This window comes from Electrona antarctica (genome assembly GCF_951216825.1).
Source record: "Electrona antarctica genome assembly, chromosome: 4".
Lineage (NCBI taxonomy): Eukaryota > Metazoa > Chordata > Actinopteri > Myctophiformes > Myctophidae > Electrona > Electrona antarctica.
The window spans coordinates 6,593,405-6,604,505 of record NC_136809.1 but is presented as its reverse complement, the minus strand read 5'-3'; positions in this window follow the sequence as shown (position 1 = coordinate 6,604,505).

The window sequence follows — 11,101 nt, the reverse complement described above, 5'->3', positions numbered from 1 at the left end:
TAAACGCTTCTAGAGAGACTTTAGCATCTCGTTTGGAATATAAACGCTTCTAGAGAGACTTTAGCATCTCGTTTGGAATATAAACGCTTCTAGAGAGACTTTAGCATCTCGTTTGGAATATAAACGCTTCTAGAGAGATTTTAGCATCTCGTTTGGAATATAAACGCTTCTAGAGAGACTTTAGCATCTCGTTTGGAATATAAACGCTTCTAGAGAGACTTTAGCATCTCGTTTGGAATATAAACGCTTCTAGAGAGACTTTAGCATCTCGTTTGGAATATAAACGCTTCTAGAGAGACTTTAGCATCTCGTTTGGAATATAAACGCTTCTAGAGAGACTTTAGCATCTCGTTTGGAATATAAACGCTTCTAGAGAGACTTTAGCATCTCGTTTGGAATATAAACGCTTCTAGAGAGACTTTAGCATCTCGTTTGGAATATAAACGCTTCTAGAGAGACTTTAGCATCTCGTTTGGAATATAAACGCTTCTAGAGAGATTTTAGCATCTCGTTTGGAATATAAACGCTTCTAGAGAGACTTTAGCATCTCGTTTGGAATATAAACGCTTCTAGAGAGACTTTAGCATCTCGTTTGGAATATAAACGCTTCTAGAGAGACTTTAGCATCTCGTTTGGAATATAAACGCTTCTAGAGAGACTTTAGCATCTCATTTGGAATATAAACGCTTCTAGAGAGACTTTAGCATCTCATTTGGAATATAAACGCTTCTAGAGAGACTTTAGCATCTCATTTGGAATATAAACGCTTCTAGAGAGACTTTAGCATCTCATTTGGAATATAAACGCTTCTAGAGAGACTCTAGCATCTCATTTGGAATATAAACGCTTCTAGAGAGACTCTAGCATCTCATTTGGAATATAAACGCTTCTAGAGAGACTTTAGCATCTCATTTGGAATATAAACGCTTCTAGAGAGACTCTAGCATCTCATTTGGAATATAAACGCTTCTAGAGAGACTTTAGCATCTCATTTGGAATATAAACGCTTCTAGAGAGACTTTAGCATCTCATTTGGAATATAAACGCTTCTAGAGAGACTTTAGCATCTCGTTTGGAATATTAACACTTCTAGAGAGACTTTAGCATCTCATTTGGAATATAAACGCTTCTAGAGAGACTTTAGCATCTTGTTTGGAATATAAACGCTTCTAGAGAGACTTTAGCATCTCGTTTGGAATATAAACGCTTCTAGAGAGACTTTAATATCTCGTTTGGAATATAAACGCTTCTAGAGAGACTTTAGCATCTCGTTTGGAATATTAACACTTCTAGAGAGACTTTAGCATCTCGTTGGGAATATAAACGCTTCTAGAAAGACTTTAGTGTGACCAGCGCGAGGTCAGAACGGAAGATTACGCCTTCCGGTTTTGGGGGGGGGAACGGAGTAAAATCTATGGGCTCCATTTTCGTCACCGCTAAACCCCTTATCCCTAAACTTCTTTGCCTTTCTTTACTATTTTGAAAAACATTTTTGAATAGTTCAACTAGCCAATACTACATTGACACATTGTGAGCTTGTAGACTGGCCATTTTAACTATTCAAGGCAAAGAAGTTTAGGGATAAGGCGTTTAGCGGTGACGAAAATGGAGCCCTATGCCATATCTGCTAGCACTCTAGCACTCTTTTTTAAAGATCCTGGCGGCATCGGTTGTGTTAATTGTAAACCTTATATACAGTATTTCATTGTATTGTGATGCTTGTACCATTCTGTATTACTCGCCGACACTGCAAATGAGTTTAATTACGCTGTGTGTACTTTCGAGAATTAATAAAACTTGAATGAATGAATACAAGCTCCATAATTTCAGTAGTTCTTTCTTTCCAGGAAAGTGAGGGAGAATAGAGAAAGAGAGGGAAAAGTTGTCTTCGCTGACAATCACTGCCGTGTCGTCAGCATAGGAAGGTGACATTGGAGGGAGTAGAGGAGAGGAACGCATCCCTGAGGTGTTCCTGTTATAAGTTGAAGAATATATGTGGGCCAACATACCAAATCCCAATCTTCCGCCGTAGTCTGAAAACCCACCTCTTCAGGCTCCACCATGGCCCGTAGCACTTGCCCTAGCCTAGCCCCTTAGATAGCACATTATGTAGACTTAGATAGTATTTTAAACAGACCTATAGCTTGTTACGTAGACAGCTCTAGAATTGCACTTTATGTAGTCATAGCACTTTATAGTACACATGTATAATATATTATATAGTATAGTATGTATAGTTAACATAGATACTCCACTGTTACGTTCTTAGTTTATGATTCATGATAACTACTTTTTATATATGTGATGTATGCCATGCTTTTGTTATTGCTTAATGTAAGTCGCTCTGGATTAAGAGCGTCTGCTAAATGCCTAAATTGTAAATTATTTTTTGATTCATTCATTATACCGGTATTCGTATATTAAAGTTTCAGGCAATGTCCATCCATCCATCCATCTTCAACCGCTTATCCGTAGTCGGGTCGCGGGGGCAACATCTCCACCAGAGAGCTCCAGACTTCCCTCTCCAGAGCAACATTAGTGACTTCCTCCTGGGGGATCCCGAGACGTTCCAAGGCCAGTGAGTCCATGTGTTTCCTCCATCTGCGCCTTGGTCTGCCCCGGGGTCTCCTCCCAGTGGGACATGCGTCGAGGACCTCCCTAGGGTGACGCCCGAGAGGCATCCTAACCAGATGCCCGAACCACCTAAGCTGGCTCCTTTCCAGGCGATGTTTCCTTTTCAGGCAATGTGCCAAGCAAACACATGGTTTTTTTTCCCCCACACATTGATAATATTTATTTTAGGATAATTACATTTGTTTTCCTCCAGTCATTCGGTTCCATTCGAGACAGCTAACCTAAGCCATTTGTTTTGTTTTGTCGCCATTATCCCGAGGCCATCATAGCATGACGCTTTGCACTCATGCAAACTAATAGAAAAACCAACAGCTTGGCAAATATGGTTTCTAAAATATTGAATACATTTTGAAGTATAGGAAAATGCTTAAAACTAGATGAAAATTCTAAATGTCTGAAGAACTGAGAAATGCCCATGATACAGTCAATAAAAAAAACAATAAAAAAAAAAACAAGTTTGTTGCACAGTTAGGCAAATGAAAATGCCCTGCAGTATGTTATAATTTGTTGTACATGCAGTTCCCAAGTGGGTCTGCAAGCATGATGGCTTTTGGTGTACAGTACTTGTACTAGTACTGTGTGTGTGTGTGTGTGTGTGTGTGTGTGTGTGTGTGTGTGTGTGTGTGTGTGTGTGTGTGTGTGTGTGTGTGTGTGTGTGTGTGTGTGTGTGTGTGTGTGTGTGTGTGTGTGTGTGTGGGGGGCAAGAAAGCTCAAGGTAAGGCAGTAAACAAGCTGAGTCGATATTTACGGAGGTGTAAAAACATGTTTAGATTTTATCTTAACACTTTGACCGCTATCATTTATTGAAAAATTAGGATCTAATTCACGCCAGCATTTTTTTAATTTGAGCTCTTATTTTGAAAATCCGCCATTTCCGGTCCACAACCGGTAGTCCTACGTTAGGAGTTTTCACACAGCTGGATGGGCCTTGTTTACAATGTAAATCCAGGCCGGAGCTCCGGAGAGCTCTAGATTGTCAGCTCTGTGCCGTCAAAGAAACGCTGTTTTGACCAAAAATGCCATCTGGGACAAGGAATAGGAGTTACAGGCGATTGAAAGAAATGGATAGAATGGATGCTTATGGCGACGACGATCTAAGATGGGCGATCCAATGCTGTGCTAACAACACAGCTAGCTAACCGGCTAACGTGAGTAGCATTTTGGCTCGAGCAATCGAACGCGCTATAAAAGCTCAATTGCCGGAGGCCGTCGGCAATGGCGTTAAGCGCCAGTATCAAAATTAAGCTTCAATTGACTTTAATCGTCGGCAATGGCGCGGAAGCTGTTAACACCGACTGCCTGGTGTATATTCACCATTTGTGTTTGAGAGCTCTCGTCGACTTGGCTCTCCAGGGGCGATAACAAGGCACACGGCGTCTGTGAGATGTTGTTCTTGTATACCATCAGCTGTCACCCGTAATTGCAATATCTTTCTTGTTTCTTTCTTGTTTCTTTCTTGTTTTTTTTTTAAAGCTTCAGCATGATTGTCCATTTGGCCTTCAGTTGTATTGTAATACAGTAAGTCTACATCATTTATCCCATTTCGACCTGAGGACGCATATAATGTGTCGTCTTATGCCTTTAAACCATTATTTTAAAACTTTAGCTGTTGAAAAATAGCAGATCTACAAGCTCGTAGCGCGGCACCGAGTGCCGCGTTGCTTTTTTTTGAAAAACCGTGAAAGTGTGTGCAAATCTTTAAATATATATTCTTTCATACTGAACGCTTTTAACTCAAATATTTGCTTTTGCGCGCGGGGGGTGGGGGGGGGGGGGGGGGGGTCCCTGGAACAACATATGTTCAGATGGGGTCCAGATACAATACAGATACTTCTGGGGCTCCTTGACATGAAAAGTTTTGAGCACCACTGATGAGTTTATTCAGAAAACTGTCAGCATTTGGAAGACATTTTTTTGTATAGAATCTGGACTCCGGTCTATATGGGTTATGCTAATGAGAGTAGCAGCACTGCCAAACAGTTTACCCATGTCTGTCTGAACTGGTATTATTAGTTGCTAAAGTGACAGAAAAAGGTTCACAGTACTTGCGGTGCGTGCGTGCGTGTGTGCGTGTGAGGTTGCCAGTGTTGTCCACAATTTGTTTGTGCATGCACATTTGCATTACGTGTTTGAGCACATTTCCCTGTGTGGATGTGTTTGCGGTCTTGCGTGTGTGCGTGTGCACTGCACACGTGCATGTGCGTGTCCGCGACCCACAAATGGGTCTCGACCCAGCGTTTTGGGTAACCAGTGGGGGGGTAGTAGGTAGGAGAGACGACCTGATGGTATTCATTCCTCGGGCACCACGGGGGGAAAAGCTCAAGTGTACAATTATAGAGGATAGCTGTCAGGGCCGTGTCACGGTGGCGTGGTGACACTTGCCAGCCAAATGTGCTGCAACCTGTAAACCGTCTCCCCTATATAAAAGAGAAGAGTGTTCGGGGCGCCGAGAGAGGAAGGTATGGGGACCCGTCACCGAGTCACAGCGAGCAGCAGCATCAACGCTTGATTTATCCTGTTTGTGTCTAAAAAGCAGCCAAATCAGCATTCCCTGGTCCATGGACCAACACTCATTAAAACATTTAGACCTGACCTCGAAATTTAAAAAAAAGTCTCCTGAAAGAATATATATATTCAAAGATTTGTGCAGCATTTTCACGATTTTTCAAAATTAGCAGACCTACAAGCTCGTAGCGCGCCACTCGGTGGCGCGCTATGAGCTTGTAGATCTGCTATTTTTCAATAGCTAAAGTATAACATAATGCTTAGTTGAAACACCAAAAGGGGTTCCCGTTCAGAATGGGTTAAAACATTTAGACCTGACACCTGCAGATTCGAGAAAATTATGTCTTCCAAAGCATGACCGTTTTCTGAAATACCCAATGTTTTGTTTCTAGATCAGTGGTGCTCATACTATTTCATGTCAAGGACCCAAAAAATATTATCTGCATTTGGCTGCCGGACCCCCATCTGCAAATATGTTGTTCCAGGGACCCCCCCAGAAGCAAAGATTTGAGTTAAAAAACGTATAGCATAATATTCAAAGATTTGCGCCAAATGTTCACGATTTGTCAAAGACAAAGACAAAAGATCTACGAGCTTGTAGCGCGGCACTCGGTGCTGCACTACGAGCTCATATAGATCTGCTATTTTTCAAACAGCTAAAGTTTAACAAATAATGGTTTAAAGTGGTGAAAACGCTATATAGTATGTGACACAGATGCGTTCCCCCGGTCTTAGTGGGTTAACGGACCACTGGCCCTCGTAATAGCACCATATAAATTCACCTCATGCTCAGGGCATAAAATGGTAAGCAGGTGTGCAGAGGGAAGTAGGTATATGTGTCTTTGTGCGTGCGTGCGTGCGTGCGTGCGTGCGTGCGTGCGTGCGTGCGTGCGTGCGTGCGTGCGTGCGTGCGTGCGTTGTGCGTTTGCCTGTGTGTGTGTGTCCCCTAATCATACATCATTGTATAACGTCAGCACAAAACGCGTCCGTTCATGGCTAATGATAGGAGGTCAGTACGAGGCACACAAAGACAACATTTGCTCTTTTGCAGCCTCCTCGTTCTTACTGTAGCCTTATCCCCCCCAACACAAAAATCATTATAACAGCATCTTATTAGTGCTCGCAGATTGATTCTTGCATCGGGGCAAAATGGCAACGGGAAAAGGTCATGGTTATTAAGACATAGGAAAAGTGCGTTTGGATATTGTGACATTCAATAATATAGATACTGAACTCATTTAAGCCATTGAGACCTGAGGAGGACGCATCAACGTCGCTGTTAAAACGCTTTAACCGTTATTTTAAAACTTTAGCTGTTGAAAAATATTGTTTTCTAAAACAATCATTAAAAATGGTGGCACAAATCTTTGGATATGTATTCTTTTACAGCAAACGTTTTTTTTTTACTCAAAAACTCGACTACACAACAAAATATTTTGAGACAAGGGTCTCAGAGAAGCACTTACAGAAGCAGAAGCACTTACAAACATAGGTTTTTGATTTTTCAGAATACTGCCAGGATTTTCGAAGACATTTTGTAGAATCACTGAGGTCCGCACTCCGCAGGTCTTACTGGGTTAAAGTCAAATGCTCGTCCCTAAATGTCAACACGGATCCCCATGTATCAGCTGATTTTATTACAAGGATTACCATTGTTAGACTCTTCAACGCATCCATGGCTAAAGGTATTGTAGCGATAGCAGCTTTACTCTGCGGCGGAGGCTTATGCTGTTGCACATTCCAAGAAGCTTAATCCATTCTGGGCGAGAACCCCCTTTTGGTGTTTTAAGCATTATGTTATACTTCAGCTATTGTGCCGCGCTACGAGCTCGTAGATCTGCTATTTTTGAAAAATCGCGAAAATGTGGCGCAAATCGTTGAATATATAATATATATTCTTTCAGAGTGAACGCTTTTAACTCAAATCTTTGCTTCTGGGGGGGTCCCTGGAACAACATATTTTCAGATGGGGGTCGATGGCCAATTACATATATTTTTGGGGGTTCTTGACATGAAATAGTTTGAGAAATACTGATATAGAAACATGAGGTATTTCAGAAAACTGTCAGGATTTAGAAGACATTTTTTAAATTTCGACGTTGGACCAAAATGGGTTAACAGTATACGCGACGACTCGGGGAAATCTTTACTGTCACTGCTGATGAGAACGCCAGCGAAGCCAACTGCATATTTTCTTCTTTACCTCCCCCTCCGGGGGGAATACCTCGAGAGAAGAGTACGTCTGCTATTGGGCAGATAATGTTGTGCTTCTCGAAATCCCTTCTCCGTATGTGTTTGTGTGTGTTTTATCTGCACCGTTCAGAGAGTGCGCATTTTCTGCTCGGCATGCCTTCGAAATTCCATGTGTTCTTTCTGTCTGTCTGAGCTGAATTTGCACATTATAGTGTCTTAACCCATTTTGACCTGGGAACGATTCTACAAATGTCTTCTAAATCCTGACAGTTGTGTTTCTATGTCAGTCGTTCATTTTCATGTCAAGGACCCCCAAAAATATCTGTAATTGGCCGCCGACCCCCATCTGAAAATATGTTGTTCCAGGGACTCCCCCAGAAGCAAAGATTTGAGTTAAAAACGTTTGCTCCGAAAGAATATATATTCAAAGATTTGCGACACATTTTCACGATTTTTCAAAAATAGCAGACCTACAAGCTCTTAGCGCGGCACTCGGTGCCGCGCTACGAGCTTGTAGATCTGCTATTTTTCAATAGCTAAAGTATAACATAATGCTTAAAACACCAAAAGGGGTTCCCGCCCAGAATGGATTAAAATCCATACTTAGGGATTTAATAAACTCCCAGGGGCATTGACGTGTGTATGTAGGCCTACTAGTGATTGAGTAGCTAAAAAATGCACACATTGAACACAACATTAATCAGGAACAAAACTATTTATACATGTAAATTCAAGTCAAAACACGTGCATGGATGCAAAACCAAGTTGACTTAATTCCCCAGAATTTTGTAAGCATCCTGTTACATGTTGATATGTATGTATTTTTTACATGAAATAATTTAAACTATTTGAAATGAACGTTTGAAATGTAACGCCTGTTATCTCTCCTATGGTATACCACATCAATACAGCACAGAATTGTGCGCATGCAGAATCTTATCCAACGACAACAAAATATTCTGTAGTTTTGGCGTCTGAGAGGCTAAATCTCATCAAATGGTGGTTCCGTGGCTCAGATGCCAAATTCATAATGGGCCTTGATAGGAAAAAGTTTGAAAATTACTGTTCTAGTTGAACAATTTGAAAATGTTTTCAAAATAGTGGAAAAAAAGGCAAATAAGTAAGTTTAGTATGGCCAAAATAGGTCTCGAAAGCGCACTATACGGATTATGGTTCTCGCGTGGGGGGCTGGGGGCCCCACAGGGGTCCTTGAAGGACCCAGGGGGGTCCTCAATCCTCAAACAGCTAAAGGATTGAAAGTTAGGAGTGTACAAAACGGAAGGATTCTTGAAGACTATTTTTGATGTATTACCATGTTTTGTTCTTGCTTACTGTAGTTAGTTGAGTGAGGTCTAGCCAACACCAACTCGGGATTCCTGGATCGCTGCCCTCCACAAATTCCTATCCAACATCAGGGTCTTGAGCTCTGCAGTGTTGTCAGCCAAGCTGTCGCGCCGCAGCACGTCTACATAGGTGGTACGCTTCTTTCCCCTCCTGGCTTTGCCCTGGGTTGGCTCCCATAGGGTCAATTTACTTGCCTCAAGTGCCTGACACAGTGCCCTGCCAGCCTCATCCTTCTCTCTCTGACTTGTCCGTGACCCAAGGTAGGTCCCCATAGAGGTCCACATTTCTGATGCGGTCCGTCCAATGCGTCCATGTCACACCTAGTGCCATTCGTAGGATTCTTGTGTAGACTCCATCCAGGGCTTTTTCCTGTTGTACTGTGAGGGTCCATGTCTCGGCCCCATACAGCAGTACTGACTCCACTGTGAGGGTCCATGTCTCGGCCCCATAGAGCAGTACTGACTCCACTGTGAGGGTCCATGTCTCGGCCCCATACAGCAGTACTGACTCCACTGTGAGGGTCCATGTCTCGGCCCCACACAGCAGTACTGACTCCACTGTGAGGGTCCATGTCTCGGCCCCATACAGCAGTACTGACTCCACTGTGAGGGTCCATGTCTCGGCCCCATACAGCAGTACTGACTCCACTGTGAGGGTCCATGTCTCGGCCCCATACAGCAGTACTGACTCCACTGTGAGGGTCCATGTCTCGGCCCCATGCAGCAGTACTGACTCCACTGTGAGGGTCCATGTCTCGGCCCCATACAGCAGTACTGACTCCACTGTGAGGGTCCATGTCTCGGCCCCACACAGCAGTACTGACTCCACTGTGAGGGTCCATGTCTCGGCCCCACACAGCAGTACTGACTGCAGTAGCTATGGCCGTTCTGGATTAAGAGCATCTGCCAAATGCCTAAATTGTATACCAGAACTTTCGTATGATGTGGAATGTTCTCAAAAATTATGTAACCTGCAGCGTTGGGATAATGTGCGTGCCTTGGCCACAGATGGGTCCACCGTTCTCCCAGGTTCTCCCAGTAAACCCGTCTCTCTGATATTCTCATTATACGTGACGGGAGACGGCCTCCCGTCTGGAGTTCCTGTGGACCTGATGACAGCGCTGCCTCCATACACAGGGGAGCCCTTTGTATGGAGAAGACATGGATGAACATCTGTCCTGTACATCTCTGTGTGTGTGCGTGTGCGTGCGTGCGCGTGCGCGTGCGCGTGTGCGCGTGCGCGTGCGCGTGTGCGCGTGCGTGCGTGCGTGCGTGCGTGCGTGCGTGTGGATGAGAGAGATGTACACCTGTGTGCAAAGGGGAATTGATGTGTTACTTGGCGACTTTATATATCCTTGTTAATCTATCCAACAGAATGCCTAGAGTTACAGTACAAAGTGTGTGTGCATGCGTGGGTGTGCACGTGCGCGCGTGTGTGTGTGTGTGTGTGTGCGCGTGATAGACAACGACAGAGAGGGAGAGGTCACATATGATTCACGGCGGTATTAACCGATTCCGTACATAGGACGTCGCCACACGTCCTAAGGGTCCCAATCGACGCGTACATCCGACGTGTAAGGACGTCTTAGCGCATCCTCAATGATACGGGGCGAGATAAGAATATTCTGAATTTATTTCTTTTTTTTTGTCAGTTCGCCTTTCGGCTACCGTATGCTAGTTTACCATTGACTTAGCCGTTAGCGCGGCGGAAAGAATGACTCGTCTCTCCTAATCCAGGGCGCTCTCCGTGGTGTTGAATGGATCGATATACTGGCGCTTCATCTCTGCTCCTCATCCGTCTCTCCCGCAAAATATGAACGCTTTTTGGATCATATATCGTATAAACTAAAACGATCGCAATGTAAGCTAGCTATGTAAAGTAAACTTTTTTTAGTGGATTGTTTCCGGGTCATGGCTTTCCGAGTAAAAGCGGCCATGTTGTTCCGGCACCCCAGAGCTCCTATTTTGAAGGACTTCCGACACTGATCGTGTTAAGAGGAGAACTCCAGTCTTTGTTGGCCCGGTCGCAGAAAGATGAATTTGTGTCTCAGTTAAACATGCCGCTTACATACAGTATGGGACTATAAAGAGTACAGCTACACCACTGACACTCGTTAAAAACACCACTACAGTACAGAGGATCTGTTCTATGATTTAACCCATTTAGGCCTGACGTCGGAAATTTAAAAAAGGTCTTCTAAATCCTGACATACCTATGTTTCTGTATCAGTGGTGCTCAATATTTCATGTCAAGGTCCCCAAAAATGATCTGTATTTGGCAGTGAACCGCCATCTGAAAATATGTTATTCCAGGAACCCCTCAGAAGCAAAGATTTGAGTTAAAAATGTTCACTCTGAAAGAATATATTCAAAGATTTGTGCCGCATTTTCACAATTTTTCTAAAATAGCAGACCTACAAGCTTGT